Here is a 24,411-nt window from a genome sequence, read left to right on the forward strand (position 1 = left end):
TATCAAAAGTCTGTTACTCAAGTACACTTTTGGTAGGGGATAGGTAGCCTCTGCAAAGCTGTTACATTTTATAAATTGCATCATAAGCAGAATAATTTCTGCTAGTTTTTAAGCAAAACCCATAAAAACTTACTGTCAAAAAATCCAGATGAGAAACTTGTCTTTCAGATTGCCTTTCAGCAATCTGCTCAGCAAAATCTTTTGCAGGGACATCTATCTTTGTATCAAGACACAGTCTGGTACAGCAATCCACATAGTGTCTGGGCTTGCTGGCAACATGCCTGCTGAAAAGAGTGGCAGGCACAGCAATATAGGGATTGAGGGTCAGCATTCTTGTCTTCTGAATAAAGGACTCACTAATTCCACAGCAAATTTAAATTTGGATATTTAAAGGTAAGAAAAAGAAAGTTGGAATTGCTCTGTGGTGATGAAATACAAATATGTGCCAAAGATACTCAAGGGGTTATTACAAGGAAGTTGGAAACTGTGATATGGTGGGGGAAAACTTGACCATTGAAACTCCATGGTCTAAACTGCACTTTGCATCCAATGATCAGGACATTGCAAAGTGTTAGCCAACAGTTTGTTAAAATACTCTAAGAGTATGGATTTAGATATATGTGTTCTTCTGAAAATAAGGCTTGAAAAATTCATTGTCAATTTTCTCTCCTCAAAGCTGGATTACTCTAACAGGTACTCATATCAGCCTAGTAAGCGCTTCCAGGTTCTTTTGATAACACATTTTTGCAATCACCTTTTATGACTATGTAATGGTTTACTTTAAATCACAGTGTTCGTGAGGAAAAGACCAGGAATACACAGTTAATAAATGTCATTTCTAGTTAAAGCCTTCAAGGAAGAAATGGTGTGGTGTATCATCGGCAAAGATTCCACATCTACCACGTGATATAGAAATTAACCACACCCTTCTTTAGACAATTTCCTCTTGTCCCATCACTTGTTACTTGGCAGAAAAACCTGACAGGCACCTGACTAGAACCTGTTTTCAAGTAGTTGTAAGGAGCCATCAGAGCACACCCAGAAGTTTAACTCCCAGCTTAGGACTCTATGCACTGCTTGCCTCCTCTACATAAGCAACCTGAAGCAACAGGATTGAAAGTTTTTGGTGTAATTGCACTGCAGCAGGAGCAGAAATTCTCCAAACACCACAAAGCAAGCTGTGTCAAGATGCTAGGAGTGTGAGCTACACATTTGCACTGTAGTTGCATGGAATTTCAATCATAAAGGCTCTATTAGCACTGTAACTGTACAAAATACATCAACAAAATCCCACTATGTGTCACACAGCTTTTGTTTCCTACAGGGAACCTGATGAAGGATAGCAAACTATCTGGAACAAGTAGAAAGAAGCAATTTTGGAGCAACAGGCATCAGTCTCACTATTACAAGATGGCCTAGAAACACCACAGACTCCTTTATTCCTCGCTCTGGTTCCATGATCCTTTTAAAGGCACTCAAATAAGGAGACAACTCCATACACACATCAAGTTTACAGAAGTGAAGGAGAAGCTGTGTGAGGAAGAGCATTGAGGCAGCATAAAAGTGTTACAGAAAAAAAAAAGCCCTAATGCTCTTTAGTTGCATGAACTCTTAACTCAGGTGGAAGGTGATCTTCATTTCCTTGTCACACACTCACCACATAAGAACTTTACCCAAAACCTCATGGCTAGTCACTGAGCTATCTCAAATTTGTTGACAGTTTTAACAGATTTTAATACTTTATATGAAATTACCATTAAGGTTTTTAAAGGGGAAGACAGGAACAGAGGATGCAACAAGCATTTTCTAGCAAATTTAGAATTTATTCTATAATCTATTGCTTTCCCCATATGTTCCAATTTTTCTATCCATCCCTTCCTCAAAACAGGCAATTCTATAAAATCTCTCATTACTTATCCTGTATTTTCACAAGTGTTTTGTATCAGATGACAAAACTCCTCTATCATTTATGTCTTGGCACTGTACGTTGGCTAAAGATAATTAAGTCTAATTTAGCATTAAACTGCAAAGAAAATCACTTTCACTTTCTTTAAGTTATTTAGAAATCAGAGGGCTGAGTAAATTTGATGATGACTGTATACTCCTTTTGGAGAATGACTAAAAAAGTGAAGAATAGCACCAAAAAAATAGAGCTGTGTTAAAACAAGTTATATTTAGCACTACATGAACAAAAGCCAATACCGCTCTCCTTTATCATGACACTGACAAGTGCAAAACAGAATGCCTGACAGCTTTCCAGGGGGCTTTAGCAGCTACTGCTGATGCACTGCAGAAAACAGATTGACACCAAAACCTCTTTGCACTATGTGTTTTCCCACCATCCAGTTAAAGACATTTAAGCAAAAAGACATCAGTTACAACTGCTCTTTCAAGATGCTGCTTGAAAATAGATGCAGAATGTATGTGAAGTTTGTTTTCCTGTTAAGCACTGGCTGGTTTTAAACAACAAAGTAATCCTGAAGATCCATTAGCAAAAACAGTGGGGAACCAGCTATTCGGTGGCAGCCCTATCTCCAGTTTTGTCAGTCATAATATACAAACTAATAATTAGAGCATAAATAATAGTCCATGAAAGAAATCAACAAATTAAAATCTGAAAACTTGCATTTGAAAAAAATTTGTTTTGCAATGCAAATCTGCCAGCTAAACACAAAAGTTTATCTATTTACATATGAGATGCAAAACCAACTTTTAAATATAATCAAAAAAGGTTAAATTGTTTTCTTGTTCAAAATAATCTTACTAGAACATTCCCAAAAATGCATTTTATTGATAGCTATAACGAATCATATTAGAAGTGAGAAATCACATATTTTTTTTCCCATGCTCTCTTGTACATCCCATACAACAAACGTAATGCTTGTCTGTGTATGGTACCTCCAGGACAACAGACATATCTTCATCTTTCTCGCAGCTAACTGACTTCACTGAAGAGTATTTTTAGTTTGTTGCTTGGTTGTTAGCTCATGCTCAGCACCAAGTAATACTGACTGCCACTCACACATACTTCACCTACAAGCTCCATCTGTGTTTTAATTACTATAGCAAAAACATCCACACTTCCAATGGCTCCTCAATTATATAACATTAAAAGATAAAAACTCTTTTAACTAAAGGAAGTTATCCATGGTAGTCATAGGGTACTGCTCACAGAGGAAATGGTTAAAAATTGAAATATTCATAAAGTTTAACAGCTTCCTGAAAATAATAGTTTTCTGTAAATGTGGATGTTGAAAATGCCTTCTTAAACTCTCACTCATAAAATAAAAATGCAAGCTTATAGTTCACTCTTAAGTAAAAAAAATAATATTGTACTTGGGTATTTATCTTCCTTTTTGAAGCATTCTTCTCCAAACTTCACCAATAAAGCTTTTAAAGCTACAGTAACAATGAAGAATCTCATACTCTGTTGTCCCACATAAACCTAATGAAACACTGAAAGATAAAAGACATAACATACATCTGTTAAATATAATAAAGAACTGTACAATATTCAATCACACTTGAAGAAGAAGCACACTTATTAGAGAGCTCTGACACATAAATAAGGCTAAGAAAAAACTGATACTAAAAAATCATTCCTAAAGAACACAAAGGATGAAGAGTACCCAAACTAGCTCTTTATATATTTCACTGTGAATGTGGGTATCACATATACGCTATATCTAATTCAGATATACCTTAAAAGACTAATTCACAAGTGCTTCCATGGAATTCCATTCCTACTGCTTCCATGATACAAGGCAGTATCTAATTCACTACAGATTGGGAACCACATCACACGTTCATGCAAGGCCTCTTGTAACCCTGTCAAGAACTAAAATCAAGCCTGCCCATACCCGAGTACTACCTGCAACAAATCATCACATCAGTTCTTGCAAAGTAATGCTGTCTTCAATAAAGCTCACCAGAGAAAGTACACACCACAATTAAACTGGACACTTCAAAAATCTTACCCTGGAGTTGACTGTCAGGTGGATGCAAAATTACAAGATCTCATTTTAGTTACAGACAAACAGAAATATAATACTTACCACTTTTAGTTTTTACAAGGTAACTTCTATTCATGGATGAACTACTGTAACCAACAAGTAAAATAAAATATACACTTTCAAACTTACTTCTAATTGAAAGAGAATGTATTTATAAAGCCTCATAAGCTCTCAAGAACTGCTTTGTAATTTTTCTTTATTTTTTAGCCTCATGAGTTGAAAAACCAATTTGCATTAAAACAAACTCAAATAACGTTTTTCCTAAACCAAAGAAATTTTAAAGTATCTCCCTCTTAGGATAAAAGAAACAGGTTACATTTCTTTTACTGCCCCAAACAAGATGGCCTTACACGGCTTTCTTATGTCCCAAGATGCATAATTTGCTATTTGACACAAATATACATGAAACCAGGCAGTCCTCTTTCCAAGATTTCCTGAAATCACAAGTTTGGGACCAAGTGTCTTTCTCCCTTTTGGGTTTTTAATAGAATGGATGGCATGCTTAGCTGTTTGGGTTCCTCTGTTTCTCTTTGATGATGCCAGATGACCCTCACACAAAATAAGAAACTGAATAAGCCTTTTATCTCCCCTCCAAAGCCATTGATCCCTAAGAATCTGGTCAGTTTAGAAGAGGAAACAGCTACTATTTTTAGCAGTTTTGCAAAACTGCACTGATTCATACTTAGAAAATCTGATTAGTTGTTCCAGGATTCTTTTGTGAATTCATCTATGTGGCCCAGGATGGGGAATTAGCCTAAGAAAAAGCACTCCACACTAATTTGGTCATACACTGAATAGTTACCATATCCAAAAAGTCTACTGCAGTGAATACCTGAGCTGGCAGTCAGGCTAAACTCAAAGAGTTGTCAGCCAGGGAACTCCCAAGGCATTCCTGTTTGCAGGTAGGTTTCTTTAAAAAGGAAAAGGAGGGATGGCATACTACTAAATGGAGTAGTATGCAATCCCTGAACCAGAGTGGTTAAAATTTAATGTAGATTTTGTATGAAAACCTCAAGGAAATTTGTACTGTGGCATTCCTTCTGATGGACTGTATAGAATTTTTTAAACACCAGAATGTGGCAACACTGCAGTTCTACAGTACTTTTTCCTTTTTTCCCTTTAAATACACATACCACTCCTGCAGAGATTTCTCTAAGAAAGTGCTATGGAATAAATTACAACCTTCAAACGATGTTAATTTTTTAGTTAAAGAACAAACAAACAAACCAGCCTAGAAAAAGTACAGTGGTTCTAACAGTTCTGTTTTCTTGTAGCAGTCTGACCTTTCTTCACATGTGATGGATCCACTGTGCTTCTCACACACTAAAGCTTCTTTCAGGTGTATTGTAAGGACAAAAGTTGGTGAGAGACTCCTTACATCAAGTAAAAAGATTCACCAGCCTACTTGTACCACTTGGCTCTAAAACAAGACAAACACTTCCAGACTGTCTCAGCAAGTAATGAAGTCATACATGAAAACCTTGCAGGAAGGTCCAAGACTTTCAACCCTGTCAAAAACCAGATGGACTGGCTTAGTTCTAGACTTAAAGCTACCTTTTGACTCTTACCCTTTCCCCACCATAAAGAGCTTACAGGTATACATCCAGAAAAGTGAAAGTAAGATTCAGGCCTAGTATAATGTACAGTTTACAATGAAGTAGATAAAAGTTGTTTTCAGCCAAGATTCCAACAGCATCTCCAAATGAAATAATTTACTTCAATACTAATTCCAGTACATATAAAATAATATAAAAATAGCACTGTTAAAAAAAAAACCCAAACCAACCACACAAACGCTCACCTACAGCCTGAGGTAACTTACACATGATGTAACTTAGAAACAACACTATTTTATTGAATAATAAATTAATGCCTCTTCTAGATGCACAACAATGCTTCTATTCTTAAGTTAAATACTCAAAAGATTGAAAATAAGAAGGCAAAACAATCAGGGAGCTTCAAAATTTTGACCTTTATTCAGGGAAAAAACCCAATATAATGTAAAAAAAAAATCCTAAACTTGAAGGATATGGAATAGGGGGATTGAAAAGCACAACAGAACATATACATGTTTGCATGTACAAATGAAGAAGCTCAAAATGAAATTCTAAGAAAAAAAATATCCGTGAAGTCCCATTTCCCCCACATATAGAACACACTGAATACTGTCAAGGGATTCTCTTGGTATAAAAAAAAAAATTATCCAGAATTAGATGTTGTACATAAACACAGCAGAGACAAACCAGCCAATTCAGACTAACACAAGCTCTGGAAAATGCTAAAATGTTTTTCTTAGCACACTATTACTTTTGCTGTATACTTAGCTTTATAGTTTTTTCGTCTTAAAGACTGTCTAAGCCACCTGTCACTACAAAATTTTCATATTCACAGGATATGACAATATTCCCAACACCAAAAGGCAGTATTTTCAGAACAGGAGAATATAATTTTGGAAATCAATATGTTAGTTACCAGTCAATATGGAACTGATTTATAAAAGCCTTGAACTTTGGAAATCCATTCAGGTGAATGTCAGTTCTTTCTATCTAACAGTTCCACCTGATTTATTATTATTACTACACAGATTTAAACAAACATGTGCATATGGTTCCAGACAAAAGAAAAGCACTTAATAAAATAAACAGATACAAAAAAAATTATGGAGATTTCATACAGCTACTGAGGGGAATCACTGTATTTCTGGAGCACAGCTGAAGTATGATTTTTAGAAAATTGGGGGGGGTGGGGGGAAGACAAAAAAGACAGCTGTTGCACAGTTGCTTATGGATTTTTCTACATCTTCAACACTTAAGATTAAATTATCCAATCTTACAGAAATACATAAATGTTTATCTACCAGTAATTAAATCTTGTCCGAACAAAAATATTAGGTACTTTTCTGTAAGCAAATTCTAGCAAGATTAGAGCACAATTTATCTCCTTAGGGCACATTTTTTCTCCTATTGACTGAAATACCAGGCAAACCACAGAGCCTTCATTGCCCCATTCCACATGCATGTGTACAAATAACGTCAGAAGAGATAGGATGCAATTGAGTAAACTTTATTGATTCTGAAAAACAATGAATTTCCTCCATTATTATTAACTTCTGTGCAAACAAAGACATACTGCATGCTTTAAATATATAACTATGCAAAAATGCTTAAGGTTTGGTACTGGAAGAAAATCTGGCCAGATCATGCAGACCAAGAAAGGCAAGGTGGTCTCAGCTCCCACATCCAACCATGGTGAAGTTAAGCATACATCCCCACCATGCAGACAAAACACATGTGTAACTGTACACATGACCAGCCATGGGGCAACAAGGGAGGTAGAGGAGGAGGCATCCTAATTGAAAACCAGCACATTCCTAGTGTCAGGTCTTGAACTCAATTTCCTTGTCCAAACAAGGTCAGAAATTTATCTAGGATTTCTATCTGAATAGTAACTTCCCTAAATATGAGGGAAAATATTCAAAAACTGACCACAAAATCTCATGTGCCAACCAGCTATTTTCTCTCACAGTTGTATTTGAACAGGGAGATTTTAAACTCCATAAAAACCCACCATGATTTTAAGGTACAGCTGTACTTATGGCCAAGTTCATATAGCAGAATATGCTCAGAGCTAATGCTTTGCAGGGCAATTAAACCAGTCTTCTCTACTGTGACAGACTTTCTGAGTCCACAGATTCCAGGGTGATGGGTTCATCTTGCTAGCTGGTGGAAAAGCTCTTTCCTACATACTAGGTTTATGTTGCATCAACCCACTACACAAACTCATCCCATGACCGCTGCAGGGAGAAAAGAGCACCAGGAGAGCAAGACTACATTTTTCAGCATTGAATTAACTTAGCATCCTCAAAAATTGTTAGCATTATCTCTGATAATGTTCTAATCTGTTCTCTTGTTAGATTACATAAAATTCTGAAAGAATTCCCAATTTACCCTCTTCAAGGGTACCCTGTTTTTTTTCCTTCAAGAACTTCTCCTTCAGCCCACGTTTAAGGCAACTGTGTCTCATCTTCACCTTTTTAATATTCACTCTAATTCTGTGATGTCCTTCTATAGAAGGACAGTACCACAGTATTATTTGAAAAAAAACCAAACACTTCCTTCTTTAAAGTAGCTCTTATCCTTTCCCCTCAGTCCTCCTTGGTTTCTGCTCAGAACAGAGAAAATCTACAATGATTAATGACACCACTATAATGGAAGATCTCAAGAGTGCACCCAAACATGCACCCCTATAAATGACCTACAGGATTATAGTGAAAAAACAACAGAAACTCTGTTTCTGTAATGAGCTGTTTGAATGTGAGACCTGAACTTGGAGTCAAAGGACTTGGTGGGAGGAAGAACAAATCTAACCCATTGATAAACATGAAAAGAAGCTCCCAACTCCAAACTACTACTACATCATTAGACTGACATTCATTAAAGAAACACATATATTGCATACTGGTTGATCGTGTCTAACACATCAAACTGAAAACCAATCAAACAAAAAAACAGTGAACAAAAAACCAACCAAACAAAAAAGAATGAACAAAAATCCCCTAGCCTAACCTCCTAAGCTAAAACAGAAAAGATGCACCAACCAAACAAAAAAGAATGAACAAAAATCCCCTAGTCTAACCTCCTAAGCTAAAACAGAAAAGATGCACAATTCCTAAAACCATAATGGAAGAGACTGTGAACAATCAAAAATTGTGTTAACTACATAAACAGACTTTATTTTTTTAAGTGCTAAATATCAAAATTAATAGGTATCAGAACTAGAAAGGTAGTTTTAGTTTATCTAAAATATTATCTTTTTTATATTATTATCCAAACTAACAGCTAGGCAGTCGAGAGAAAAAAAAGAACATATATATTTTTATACTAGAAAGCAAAAAAATCCTTAGTCCACAAGGAATTAAAGATACTCAAAAGGCAGAGTATTGTCACTAGACTGTCTTTCCTATTCCTCTAATGCACCACATCTATTGCAATTAATAACATCACAAACTGCCAAATGAGTCAGTACATACTAAGCATTTTGCTTAAGAAACATCAATAGATACCCCCTTTCCCCAAAACAGACTTAAGTGTCTAAATAAGCCAAGTAATGTTATGAACAAAAACCAGAAAACAGGTACAGGTTAAGAAAAGTTACTTGCATACTATATATGCATGGAAGAAAGAGGTACATTGGTGGACTTGTACAGTATATATTACTTTAATGTAGAATTTCTTGCAACATCAAAGCCCTTATTTAATATAAGATGGGTGTTAATTGCTGAGATTTTGCTTTAATAGTATTTTTTTTTAAGTGAACATGTTTCTCTTAGGTAATAATCCCCATTATATAAATGGATCTATGAGTAAAAATAAATCTCTGTAAATTTTAATTTCTAAAAACCTTTAACTATACAATAAATCAGGGTTTTTTACTTCAGGGATTTTTACTTTACCTTTTTTTTATATTTATGAAAATTACCTAGACTTTGTCATTACATTTAAATTACACTAAGCTATGCAATTGGTTCATCTAAAACATACTTTATGCATTTAGTGAACAATGCAAGGGAATAAAAATAAAGCAACACTGAAACTTCATCGTGAGGATACATAAAAACTATTAAATATGAAGCAAAAGTCACTTACCTTCCAGTCTCATGAATTACTAAAATAACACTGGAAAACAGAATGTATGGAGAGAAGCTTATGATCTTTAGTGAGAGTCAAATAATCTTCACGTAGACATTATGAACAGCCCCTGTATGCATACTGACATCATCAGTAAAGGCTTTGAGGCAAAGGATACTATGGTAACCACGCAATGTGCTGAGAGAGAAGCCTTTAATTGCTTAACAACTTCCTGAGGCTTGTGCTACTAGGTTTCCATTTGCTCAGAAAGAAATGAAGGTTGTCACAGAGGCAGTGAGTGTGCTACTGTGCAGAAAAAACCCTACACTGAATCCTGATTCTATTAATTGTGATGAGACTTATAAAATTACAAGTATCATAGCTTGAATTCATTAATGAAATCTTCTAATATCTGCAAGATCTGTCAGGAGTCATAGGTGAAGAAGCAATACTGTCAGGCAGTAATTTTATAAGCATTTCTGTTTTCTCTATTTGCATGCACTGACACCATCACATTGAGATATTATCTTCTTCAAGTCACAGAAGAGTTTTAACTGTAGAATGTTCTTCTGCACTAGGGGGTAAAACAGTGTTCACAACAAAACCTAAAGTCCAGCTAATACTAAAGCTCAGGCATAATATAAATGGACACGCTGTGAAACAAGGTGTTTATCCTGGTATCATGTCTCTTTCAACTTCAATGACTGTTAGTCAGTAGATCACTTAGGAAGGACAAAACTCTGGGACATATTACTAGCAGTGGCAGTGACATGATATGGCCCAAAGACAGCTGAATAAGATGATTTTGGCTGTTTCCAGAAAACTGGACAACCATCTCTTCATTTTGCACACAAATAGATCAGCAGTTGATCAATGTCATTGTTTGAATTCTAACATTAATCAAGCCCTTGTGAAATAGTTATGCTTTTCACACTTAAGTTGAAAGTTCTGATCATCATATGCGTAGGTTAAGAACACTACTGGGCCAGCTACTTTCACAACTAGATGTTATTTGGTCTTGCCAACCAAATTTTGCACTCTTATTTCAAAAAAGCACATTCTATCGCTCTCTTTTCAAGCACAAGTGCAAATTCCCTAAGATGCTTCACACACCTGCTCTTCACAGAAAGTTTTCTGTACATAAATGTTTTCAAAACCATTGGTCTAAGCAGCAATAGTGTACTGCCCTCCACCCCAGTATCTTTTTGTATATGCCACATACACTTAAAAGAAAATGCAGAGAGATAAGTAAAAAATAGCTGGAGACTTGCCTTTATCACAGACAACTAAGTTAAGTTTCTGCTATCTGCAGCAATGCAGAAAGCCATAACAATGCTGATCCTCTGTTGAGACCAGTATTATATCTCCAATGGACACTAACAGCATAAATACAGAGAAAAAGAGCAGCTGAAAATCATAGCTCAACAAAAGCAGAAGACTGTACCCTCCAACTCTTTAGAGGTTGATGTCACAAGCAAGGTAGCTCATGTTAGGAAGCCCAGTCAAAAGAGCCACAGCAGTATGAACAGTGAAACTTCTTCTAAAACCAATATATATGAGATGCAAAGGTGCTTGCCATCTCAAATTAATTTCCAAGTTAATAGCTTAAAAATAAAAGGAAAAAAAAAAAAACATCAGCCTGAAGCTGAATATAAAAGCTTGCTCCAAAACTGAAGGACTAAATTTCTGACTATTCATTGGAAAATATAATTACAAAATTTTAAAATTAAAATACACATAATTTTAAATTGCTAGATGACACACTCAGCCTTTCAAGTGACATTTTCCCAAAACACATTTCCCACAATCTCCATCCTATTTGGGGAAGGAGACGATCAGACAGTAGCTGCACATCTAGTAAATTACATCCAACCTCTCATAGGATGCAATAATAAATAAATCAAATAAATCCAACACCTCAGTTGTTTGGATTTAGTAGCTAAGTGACTGTCTGTTTTTTCCAACTAGAATCTCAGGTAGAAGTATTTCTCTGGGCCAATTCTACAAATTCCTGTTCATCTCTAGTTAACTCGCTTGACTGCTTTAAAAACTAAATAAAAGAAAAAGCTTCATTGTCCAGTTCTTGAACAGTAACTTAATTTAGTAGGGCATGCTAATACTGTCAGGGTCTGTATATACAACATCCCTCCAGCAATTTCTACAGAGAAACAACCAATTTAGGCTAGATATCAAGTAGGGAGACAGGTATTGGAGGTGGATTAAACATACAAGATGACAGTTTTTCATTCTTAATATTTCTTTGAGCTGAATAAAGTCTGGCTTTAAGAAGGCAAAAGAAAAGGAACAACAATAAGGAGTAATTTTATTTTTGAATGTCTGTGAACAGGCACAAGCTTAGAATGTCAGTACAAAAATAAGGCTGCAAATAATGACACAACGGCATGTAGAAGAAACATCTTGACATAATTTTCGAGGCTGCATGTAATGGTTTCCTCTTATAGTTAAACTTCTAGGACTATTATACTAACACTTCACAATCGTTCAAGATTCTCATTTCTACAGCAATAGAAAGAATCAAAGAGCAGCTCAAGCAATCACAACAGCATATTATGAAGTCCTGCTTTTATTAAGAGAGATTTCAATCTATTTCCTGGCACTCTTCCACAAATCACTTCCTCTACCCAAGAAGGTAATCTGAGGGCTGCAGCATCTGTCCTCTGAAGCCAGGTTGAGAGTTCAGTATAAGCTCTTCAGTCTGGGAGCAGAGAAGGCTACAGGATGACCTTACAGCATCCCCCTGTACCTAAGAGGGGTTTGCAAAATAGTTGGAAAACTACTTTTTTAGAAAGACATGAACTGTTAGTACAAGGGGAAATAGTTTTGAACTGAAACAGAGTATGTTTAGATAGCATATAATAATGTTTAGATAAGATAAGAGGGTGGTGAGGCACTGGCACAGGTTGTCCAGAGACAGAGCAGATGCCCAGTCCCTGGAAGTGCTCCAGGGCAGGCTGGATGAGGCTCTGAGCAACCTGGCCTAGTAGCATGTGTCCTTCTCCATTGCACAAGAGTTCAAACAAGATGATCCTTAAAGTCTTTGCAACCCAAATCATTAAACAATCCTATGAGTTTCTATAAAATCTCCCCTCCACACTGAAATCTGGGCATATGCCCTTTAAGGCAGGAACCGTTTACCTACTAAACCAGTAAGAGGTACCAGCTTACATAGCAATGAACATTTACCACATGGTTAAAATATTGCTGAAAAAAATAAAATAATTAGATTATTATTTGTCAAACAAGGAAATACTAAATTGGTATTACACATAAAAACCTATACTATTAGTATTATGGAATGTAAGGGATAATGAATACCAAGTTAAATTAGAAAATATTTTGAATTAGGAGATTTATTGTGTTTTATTTCATATATGTACAGCTGCAACTAAACAAGGGCAATTTCTCTAATTTTCTGTAGTGACATGTTGCCAAAACAGAGCTACAGTTCTTACTACAATCAACATCAGTGGCAAAAAGGAGGCAAAGAACACTCCAGAAGCAGCTCCTTACACTATAGCATTGGCTCCTGAACTTGGTCATATTATGGAGAAAACACACACCGAGGATAAATAATATAGAATTGTTTATTATAAACATACAGAACTATACGATTATAGAAATTGTATACAGAAAAGTATTTTAATTGCTTCATGTAGTTCTACTATCAAGTCTCTGCAAATCTCTTAGTTAGCACCAGTTCCACTTCAAACATCTGGACTCGGCAGTCCAAGAAGGCTTTCACAGAAATAGTGTTAATAGAGAATGCTACCACAACCTCCTTTTTACAGACATTATTTATTCCTGCACGTATCTTCACAATACACGTTTTCTGATATCACAATGCTGGAGGAGGGGATCAACGTGCATAAACCTCGGGAACAACCACCACCATCACCAACCATCAATATCTTCAAGGAAAGGCAGGAGGGAGGGTAGTTGGGGGTGGGTGAGCAAAGCAGCAGCACAACTGTGTTCTCAACAGGCCACTTTGTTTGTCTAAGTCACACAAACCTTTTCGCCTTAAAGGCCTGGAATATATCCTATTCCTCTAACTCTATGCATCCATTTAATTAGCCTTCTTAAAAGACCATCTCCTGCCTGGGCAAATTTGCTTTATGTAAAACAGAGGGGGATAAGCTACAAAAGTTAACACCAGAAAGAGACAGGACTTTACTTCTAAAATAGATACAGTGTAAAGTATTAAAAAGTTGTACCTAGGCACTTGTATTGACATGCTCATGTTCGGAAAAATCTAATTGCTCAGTAGGTCTTCTCTAAACTTCAGGTACAGCTCTGTATATTGAGGTCTACTGAACCCCAATACCCACATGCAGTAAGTTCTTTTAACACAGATCCCTGAGACACACAAGCAGGTTTTTTTGTAGAAGACAAGACTTCTTACGACTCTGATATATTTCTTTAAAAGGACTCTCAGTACATAAGAGTCATTTTTAAGTGCAAATATAATATGTCCTCTTAAATTTGTAGGAGTGGAACAGTACACATCACCATTTTTTGAGAGCAAAAAATGAGGCACTTGCCAAGACCGCTGTCTTTACTGTTCAAACCTCATTTCATTTTACATTTCTGTATTTCAAGCAAAAATTTCAAAGTAAATCCCAACTTGGCATCATCTAAAAATGTTATTCATGCTCTGTTCCTCACAGAGACACTGAAAAAGAACTGGGTATTAATCTTCTTCCACCACCTTAACTTTATGCATGCTCAATGACCAAATGCCTTCTGCAGCTCTGCCAATAGAATGATAACAGAGCTTTTTATAAAAATCTGACAGGAAAATTTTCTGATTTGCCCTAAAATCCAGTTGGCCCTCAGACATTAAATGCCACCATTTCTTTACTACTTTGCTGGTGTGAGGGCTGACTAAAAGTGCACCAAAGGTCAGCTAAATGCTTCAGAAAACCAAATAACCATGCTTCAGAAATCCTCACTCCACTCCACGGTCCTGCAGTAACTTTAACACTTACATTCTAAGGAGCATGCTCAATTTCCACTGCTTCCAAATCTCAAAGAAGTCTGAGTGACAAGTCCATACCAAACTAATTCTGAAATCAAAAATTTATCTGAGGAAGGGCTTTTTCACAATCACCTCATTTTAAGATGCCTGTAGCTTTTTTTAATAGCAAAATGAGTCATGAAAATACCTCAGCCTGCTTATGGCACAAGAGTAAATTACTTCCTGTTAATATTCCCAGCCTCAAAATCTACTACTGCCAGTCGAAGTTTGGCACAGCAGACTTTAGTGAGTTACCTTTCCAGACAAGCAACCCCTAAATGAAAAGAAAATGAGAGAATTTGACACGTGGCTACAATCTGTCTTCTGTAACCACAAAATATCTGACAGAGGGGTAGGTTAAAAGGATTAGAATATTGGACCTAGTTTTCATTCTGAAGTGGATTCAGTTTCACAATTAGCACATCTCCAAGCTAGGTGTTTTACAGATGAAGCGTGTTATTTCTGTCTTCCAGCAGCTCCTCTCTAGCCTCTACACAGAAAAATAAAAGGTCATTTTTGATCAAGGAACCCTTATTATTTAATTAGAACATGTGAATGCCTTGCAGAACAACTAGTAGGCAAGCTGAGCAAAGCAAGACACATTTACTAATTTAGCTTGGCTGAGACTGACTGCACAGGCAAAATGAGCAACTTACTCTCCTGGCTTTTGTTTGATTCTGGTCATATAGGTGAGTAAATATAGTTTATGGTGGAAGCTTTATTTTTACTTGAAGATGACTCATAACGGCCAAATTTATTACAAGACAACAAACATGCTTGATTTAGTCAATTAAAACATAGGATTTGTACCACAGATTATGAAATGAAAGTTATGGTAATGATCTCTGCAACCAAGAGCATTACACAAAGCTATAGTATTTTCTCAAATAAGGTTTCACATATAAGCAAGAAAGCATAGACATAAAAAATAGAACCAATGCCACTGCATCATGTCTTTGTTAATGGTTTCTTTTCCCTAAGCATAATAAACCTATGTAGGTATAAAGAATGAAAATCGATAAAACCTTGATGGAGTAAAAACATAGAAAACTGCTTTTGATGGGAATTTATTATTTAAATGGAGCTTACTTTGCCAGTGTGCAGGGGAAAAAAAAGTAAACAGAAGCAAAGAAGATATTTTATTTATAGTATATTTGAAAGAAAGAGCTAGTTTCTAAGAGAAGCAGAACTTTAACTGATTCAAACAAATCATCTTTGTGCTTATCTGCATGTAAATCTATTAAAAGATCCCTCTAATATATTAGCTGTCTTTTAGATACAGCAACACAACCTACATACAGTTATAATCCTTGGCTGAAATATCACAATTTCATTAAAAGCATATTCTTTGCTTATATATAAACACTAAACTGACACAGAAAACAGTGCTTCAAGGCAAACAGATGACTACAGCTGCTCATTCACATATTAGACAAAAGCCAACCCAGAGCAGAACATGAAACTCGCAACAGCAGCAACCATCATCACTGAAATAAACCAACTCCATTGTATTACTGCATAAAATACTTTATATGCATGTAGAGGCATATAAGGAACCTTATTTGAACCAATCTCTTGGTCTCCTTATATGCTAGAAAGTTAGAGGAAATGTTATACTAAACATGACATTCTCAAATACCAGGGGAAGTCTACAAGGAAGCAAGGAAGACATACCCTTGATCATGTCAGGGAATACTTAAACTAGCTGAACATATATAAATCCATGGGTCCTGATGGGATTGCACCCATGACTGCTACTCTTCATAATCTGATCAGTCATGGCAATTGGGAAAGGTTCACATGGACTGAATCTGTGAGGGTGATAGGAGCCCAGGGAGGCTGTGTAGAGTGTAACTTTAGAGATTTTCAAAATTCATCTGGACATGGTCCTGGGCAACCTGCTTTAAGTAGTCCTGCTTGAGCAGGGTGGGTGTCCACAGTGAGCTCCAGAGGTCCTTGCCAACCTTGAGTGTTCTGTGATTCTGTAAAGAAAGCTAATAGTTATTTTATTTGTCACTAGGTATTTTTAACTGGAAGAGATGTATGTGCAAATAAAATGAGAAAACGTTAACTAGTTCTATGTAATTCATCCCGTATTATTCATATTATCTTAAACATCAAGTTTTGATTTTTCATTAAGAGTTTCATCTGATTTACATGCCCAAGTACTAGGTGCCTGCAGGGGGGCTTCTGGGAGGACAGAATGTGCCAAAACCACATGGTACCACATGACCAGAGCCAGGAGAGTGTGGTACCTCTGGGTAAGCACACTTATGAAAACATTGCACAGCAGAGTGTGAAAACCACAAGTGAGGGACAAACCTGCAGACACCAGGAACAGTGAAGAGAGGTGGAGGTGTTTCAAGCAGCAGGGCCTACAGGCCCTGAAAAGCCCCACAATGAAGCAGACACCAACCTTGCAATCCATGAAAGACCCCATTGCAAAGCAGCTGAGATGCCCTGAAGGAAGCTGCAGTCCACTGGGAGTCCAGTCTTCTGTATTTTCAACAGGCAATAAATGAAATTAATTTTCCTCAAGTCAATCTCTTTGCTCATGATGGTAACAGGTGAGTGATCTCCCAGTCTTTACCTTGAGCTGTTCTACCTCTAAAAGCAGCTTATATGCTAGAGCAGCTTAGAAAGCTAAGCTCATCCTGTTGAGGAGGGAGAGTGAAAGAGCAGCTGAGAGGGGATGTGGCGAGGCCAGCCAAGGCCAGCCCATACCATATCTCATGAAGATTTTAAAATAAACAGGCCACACTCAGTTAGTGATTGAAACAACTGTTCAGACTCTGATTTCAGCCAAGTAGTAATGCAGCCGTGAAACAAGGCAAGTCACTTTTATACGTGACTATGCCAATCTAGCCACAAGTGAAATTTCAACCTGTAGTGCAGAACACGGTAAGCAAGTAATAATTGCAACACTTGACAGCTACTATCCATTCATTAAACAATAAACACAAAAAAACCCCAAAAAAATCCACAACTTCAAAGAGAAGTAATAACCAGATATAACACTTGACAAAGACCTTACCTCATAAAGCACTTGGCCTAAGCATCAGTTCCTTACTAATAAATGAATATATCCTATTATAATTAAAAAGTGATTTTATATTCAAATAATGTATACAGACATACAATAACTCAAACTCTTATGAAGCAAATGCCTGCAGCTTGTATGCAGGTCAAGTTGTCTTGACAGGGATGAAAAGACGAAATAAGATACAAATGTTGATCTTCATGATTTAAACATCAACCAAAGAAAAGATTTAATGCTTGATGATAACCACAATAAGAAGACTGAGCCCTGTTGTGAACGCTTAAGTACTTAGCACTGATGGAAAGAACGACTATCACATACTATTAGAAAATACATTCCACTCTTTGGAAACATTTGCTCCTGAAAAAATCTACTAACACAAATTCAAAAGTTCAGGTGCAGTTTTCAACAGTGGCCTTCTGAATTCAGCGTAACAATAGCTCCATATTGATTTTCCCAATTCATTTCTCAAGAAAAAAAATACATAAATAAATAAAATTTAGAAGAAGCAACAAAACTAGTGAACAATTAAAAAATAGAAATACAAAACCACAAAACCTGACCAATTCAGAAAAGGCAAAAACAGGTAAAAAATATTTTTAATACATATTTTGAAGACATAACTCAGGAAGCTGAGAGCTACTTTTAAAATCACCAAAAAATGAAAAGTAGAAATAAAAAAAAAAAGGGAGGAAAATAAAAACACTCTCAAAAATGTGGGAAACACATAAAATAACCCTTCAGTAACATTATGTTTTAATAAGCAACTATTGCAAATATGACTGACAAAAAATAGAATCAAGAAGGCCACAAGCACCAAAATTAACAGTGCTAATTGAGGGATTTATATTAAGGGGAAGTAACAAAAAAAAAGTAAATGTTCTAGTCATCCTCTTGAAGCTTAAGGTTGCAAAACTGAATAAAACATCCACATAATGAATCCATTGAGAATACTAGCAAGTTTTCTAATATTTCATTGTGTAAAAAGTGAAAGAACTGGTGCTGGAAGCTAATTATTTACTCCTAAGCAGCAAGCATAGGATAGGGATAAATCTTAGTAAAAGCCACTTGGGGAAGACCCTAGAAGCAAACATTTCCATAGATCAAAAATTCTCTCCCATAATCAAGCAGTGGTATGAGTCTAAGAACAGACACTTGAGAGAAACTATGCCACATCAAATCAAGTTTTCCAACACAAATTCCTTCATGCTTGCGATTAATTTATAATCCAGCAGCTACTGCAAGAAATAGTCACAAGTAATCAACTGAACAGACAACTTCTTGCTACATTGGACAACTATGAAATACATTTTTCAGCAAGCAAAAAGATGGTAAAGAAAAAAAACAGTATCAAAACAAATAATTTACTAGAGTGCACACACAAGACCCACACAGCTACTCCAACAGTAGCAGTTGGTAAGACTTTTGTAGGTGGCCAAAAAAATATTACCAATTCTCTAACACAGTGCTAGCTTTGATGCCTACCAAAAATAAGAGACTAAGACAAAATAAGAGACAATCTGATTAGATTCAAAAGCCAGGTAAGGCTAGTGGAAGGACAGAACTATCACCAATTCACCACATGTGCCCATAATTTCCACCGATATGTATAATGATAGAAATTAAAGTATAAAAATTGATCCAGTAATATAAATAATGTAGGGCTGAATTATCTATTTGCATATTCTCGCACATCCTTAGGAATAAAAGTCCATGTATGAGACACAGAATGCTGTTAGATCAACCTCCAAATCAGAAATGTCTTTTGATGACCATATAAAAACAGTAATTTATGTCTAAAAGCAGGTATGAATATTTTTATTTTCTTCCTTTGCCACAAGCAAAACAGAAGATTTGATAGCTATTTACTTTTTTCAACTCAATTTCTTTCGAAGATGAAACAGATCACACCATATAAAAGCACTTACAAAGAAGCAATATGCACTCAGTTCTCCACAGGAGAAAAAAAGCAGGTATCAAACTTCTCAGTACATGTCACTCCTGCAAAAGTACTTGCCAATGTGCCCCATGCCAACCTGTGCTGCATGCAGTGGGCTATCATGAAAGATACATCCCTACTTTCTTGTCAGAGGAAGGTATATTGTGAACAGTCTTGTAGATGTATCCTCTGCAAGAGAAAACAGTTACACAAGAGGAAATATTATAAGTTTTACTCCCCTTTAGATACCCAAAATACAGAAAACCATGAAATTATGGTTTATGAGGGTTTATGAAAAAATATAAATAATGAAAAGATATGAACAGATCACAAAAAACAAATCAGGGCAGTGGATAGACTGAGTATCTACTGTTTTCCTATTCAGGAAAAGAGCACTCCTGGTATACCAGAACCATTCCCTACCCCAATTTGGTAGCTCACATACAAACCCTCTATCAATTAACTGGATCTGGGTCTTGAAAATGAAATGGGTGGCTGAGATCCCACAGAGAGATAACAAACCTTATATTGTGTTGGCAGTACACTGAAGCATTCATATCTCCCAGCAACTGATGGTTCTGATGGTTATAGGCCTGAGGTGATTGTACTTCGCAGGGTCCCATTCCTATACCTAATATGAACTAATTACAATTAATCACTTGGAGAGACAGGGAAGGGGCAAACATAGAAACTTGTTTTCCTTCTTTGGTATTACAGCTGGGTTCCTACTTGTCTTTTCTGGCAGAAGGGCAGGTAGCTTAAGTACATGAATACATTACTTGGTATGACTTGATAGCAGGAAAAGCTTTCAAAGATAACACAGAGGCAAATATTCTTCTGGGGTTCCTGCTGTCACTGTGAGAAAAGTTGTTACAGATCCTGCTGATTTGGAAACTTCCTGAAAATGGATTGCATTAAAATGGTGCAGGCTAGCCAGAGACTATGTAAAGATCATCCAGATCATTACAGCTGTCAGAGGCTGGAGTCATTCAGAGAGCCCATTCTCCACTTCAGCAGCACCATCTAAACAGTGACAATGCCTGACTGCTCCCAGAGAATGACAGCTGGTTACTGACTGCTAAACAAGGCTGTCCCACACACAGATGAAGTGCGCAAGTGCTCTGAGCCAGTGAGCTGTATCTGAAGCAGTGGCATAGGATGCAGTGAAGGCTTTCTTTGGAATTCCAGCTACTAATGAGCCAGAGCAGCAATCCACACACTCATGTCAAGTTCAACAGTATTGCCACCGAAGTGTCAGCACAGACCCACAAATTTCCATGGGCTGGAAGACCTCGATACTTCCCCACATTGTAAATCACTCTGTTAGGGGTCGATGTTATCCACATCACTGAAAAAGAAGTGGGAGAAACACTGAGCAATGTTACTGAGTCAATGTAAAATCATGTCTGGGAAATGAACCCCAAGAAAATTCAGAGAACTGTGCCAGGAGTAAAAGTTGGAAGAATAATTTGGCAGGCACTTTATAGAATGTTGCCCACATCAGCTGAACAAATCATACTTTATATAGCAAAAACACAAAGTAGAAACACAGAAAATTCTTGATTTATGATGGTTTCAGAGGCATTTTATATCATATTTGGCCCAGATATGAAAATCATTATATAATACAATAAGAAAGAAAAAAAAAAAAAAGTCCAGTGGAAATGGTGCATTTCTAAGCTTACATCTCCCAGCTGAAACAAAGGAAGTGCCTTACAGGAGAAAACAGGACAAATTTTCCTGGGTAACAATAGTGTGCCTCTACTTCGAGCATAGGATTTATGACTGTATGAGCAATTAACCCTAGAGAATAATGTTTCATGGCTGGACGTCAAGAAATGTAAAATAAAAACTGCAGTGGAAAGCAACATCCTCTGAAATGGATGAGCAAACCTTCCAAACCTATCAAAGAAAGGGAGGAGCAAGCATTTCATTGAATTAATGGCTGTATGTCTGGTCCTGGAAGAGCAATCTGCTTCAGAAGCCTTTGTTCTGACCCTTGGGCTTACAAAGTTTTCACACTGTGGTCTAGGAAACAAGAAGCAGATGATACAAAGTAAACCTCACTGGGGTTTGGCGTATAAAGCATTGCTTATGTAGCCATGCGAAACTTGTCTATAATGCAAATCATGGTGAGCTACTGCAGAACACTATGCTGCTGCTGCTCAGTTACCTAAGACATGTATTTCTGCAATACATGCAATTATTAATACATGCAAATTTCTGCAGTAATGACTGGTGACAATGTGTTAGTTGAGTGGACTCTCCTAAGAAATCAAGTAATTCAGGGATATTTGCCATCTACAAACGGAGACAATAAGAGGCAATTCTTGCTCTTAAGTGTCTTAAAGACATTCTAAATGTCTTTAAGAATACCTGCAAATAACAGAGGCAAGAAAAACAGCCACAACAACCCTAGGGAAATATAGAGCACTCAGTGCCACACCTGACAGATATTACACAGGACCATTTCCAAAAGGCCAGGGCTTGCAATAAATACTGGTGCTGGAAGCACATCTACAAGCACCTGACTGTATTGCCTACCACCCCTGCCAACTAGAAGATCATTATGGAAGGCCTTCACTCTTTAAATCAGTGCTTAGGTATTCCCACTTACATTAAATCAAATAAGGGTTGTCATTTCCATCCAGCTGCAGGGTGGTGAACACCAGGTAACATGAATTTATCACATATCCCTATCAACTTTGTGGAGCCAGTTTAATATAGCATACTAAAAGTATTACCAAAACACAGTTGTGAATTCTTCCATCTACCTGCCCTTTGGTGGGTTTGGCCAACAGTGCTGACAAGAGCATTAATAATTCTGAATTATTCTGAGGGTGTGAGTCCAAGGTTACAACACTTACAGACTGTCGGGTCATCACCACACAGAAACAGACACCAGGTTCCTGTCTGAGACAGAGGAGGGGTGTGAACCTTGGTACTAGGAAGGATAATCTTGTTTACAGTGATCCCTGCCAAGATATTGGCCCAGGTGGCAGAAATTATGTCCTTAATTTCAGAACGCTTTCCGATACTCCTTAATACATTCTACAACATCTATTTTGCAAAAATTATGCTTCCCATTCCTTCAACAGAGAGCAGATGTGGGCATTCCCCTGGCAATTCTCATAGTTATATTAAACCTGCAGCAACATCCACTGGCAACCTGGGAGTGACAGTGATGCTCAGTCACACCTGCCCAGCATAGTTTTGGGCACAAAGGACACTCTAGTGGGAACTAAAAGGTCAAAAGAGCTGATCAACATCCAAGGATGACTGCAAAGGGAACCTTGAAAATGGGTGTATGAGGGAAGATCTCCATGCTCTGATGGCTCCTGAAGATATTGCTTTACCTTGCCCTTGCTATGTACTACTGATCTCTTACAGAGCAAAATAATTTTCACCAGTGAGAGTTTTCAACTTTCTTTCATACAAACTAAAATGTTGAAACACCTTTGGTATGCTAGAATTAACAGAATAAATCCATTCCATGGAAGAAAGACCATAAAAACTCACTGCCACTATGCAAAGAGCTGATTTAATTTTGATTCTCTCTCAACACTGTTTGTCAGAGGCATGTGGGGGAGGAGTTGCACATGTGACACTTGCAGGAGGCAACTACGAGAAGAAGGGAGAAAGCCTTGTCTCTGGGGATACTTTGTCTGGCACCATTTCATGTCTCACATGGGACAGGTAGACAACAGACCACGAAGGACACTGCACCCTCCAAAGGGGTTCTCCAATGGATGGAAAAAGGTCTCCACCAATGGACTGCAGTGGAACACTGGAACACTGTGCCAGTGGTCTTCTGTTAGCAGGCAGATCATGGGAGGAGACAGGGGGCATGGAAATAACTGAGCCACAAGCTCTGGGGCTTTTTTGAGTCAGGGCTTTCTGTGTTCAGGCATTTGGTCTGGTCTTTTTGCCCAGGCTTGAGGTCTGTGTCTTACTCCGGCTCTGTTTTTTTGTCCTTTTTGCCGTGGCTCCAGCCTGCCTTTTGGCTCTTTTGCCCTTGCTGGCCCTCGCTCTCCCGCATGTACTCACCCTCCCTCTCACAGGGCATTTGGCTGGACACTGGCTGACCTTGTGTGTAGCCTGTGTCCTGCCCTACCCCTCGCTCTGCTCCTGTCCGGCTGCCCTTGGGAGATGTGCCTGTGGAGCCGTGCCTCCCCGAGAGCTGTGCGGGCTCCCCAGCAGGCAGCGTGCACACACTCCTCACACTTGGATGCCTGCAGCACTCCCTGACTTCTGTCCAGCCCACTTTTTCTGTCTTCCCTCTCTCTCCCCCCGCCCCCCACCATTATTTTTCATCTTCCTTCATTCATCTTCTGTCTTTTCTAGTCCTCTTTAGCAGGTCAATTCCCTTGTTTCTGTTACCAATAAACGTTTCTCAGATGCAATACTGTCTCGTTTGACTTATTTTCGTCCTAGATCACCTGTTTTCAAAGAATTGGTCACAGTTCCCCATAGTGGAACACAACACACAACCAAGCTGTGAAACTTATGATTTAAGGAAAATATCAAAGATAATTGTTCTTCCTGAGAACATTATATAGGAAATTCCTTATGGGAATTATATGATAATTTCACATAAATTACTACATTTTACTTCAGCTTATTAACTAACAATTTAAGCCTACTTTACGTTTTGAGATCACATCCTAAAGAAACACATTTTCAGGTGTGCAAAGCCATCAGTAAAATACAAGCCATTTCCAGAGGTGGACCCTTACCATGTAGCAGCAGGCGGA

General features: G+C 37.4%; 1 protein-coding gene across 20 annotated transcripts in view; it reads right to left on the minus strand.

Annotated features, from left to right (window-relative positions):
• Positions 1-24,411, minus strand: part of PAM (peptidylglycine alpha-amidating monooxygenase) — a 121,069-nt gene that overhangs the window by 88,456 nt on the left and 8,202 nt on the right. Inside the window, exon 1 of one of the 20 annotated variants that reach the window (XM_021543986.4) lies at positions 9,659-9,788. The exons of the other annotated variants lie outside the window; for them this stretch is intronic. The gene's annotated coding sequence lies outside the window, so the exon portion shown is untranslated. Of the gene's footprint in view, positions 1-9,658; positions 9,789-24,411 lie in introns of those variants that run through there. 20 annotated transcript variants of the gene reach the window in all.

Source organism: Lonchura striata, chromosome Z, assembly GCF_050655825.1.
Source record: "Lonchura striata isolate lonStrDom1 chromosome Z, ASM5065582v1, whole genome shotgun sequence".
Taxonomy (NCBI): domain Eukaryota; kingdom Metazoa; phylum Chordata; class Aves; order Passeriformes; family Estrildidae; genus Lonchura; species Lonchura striata.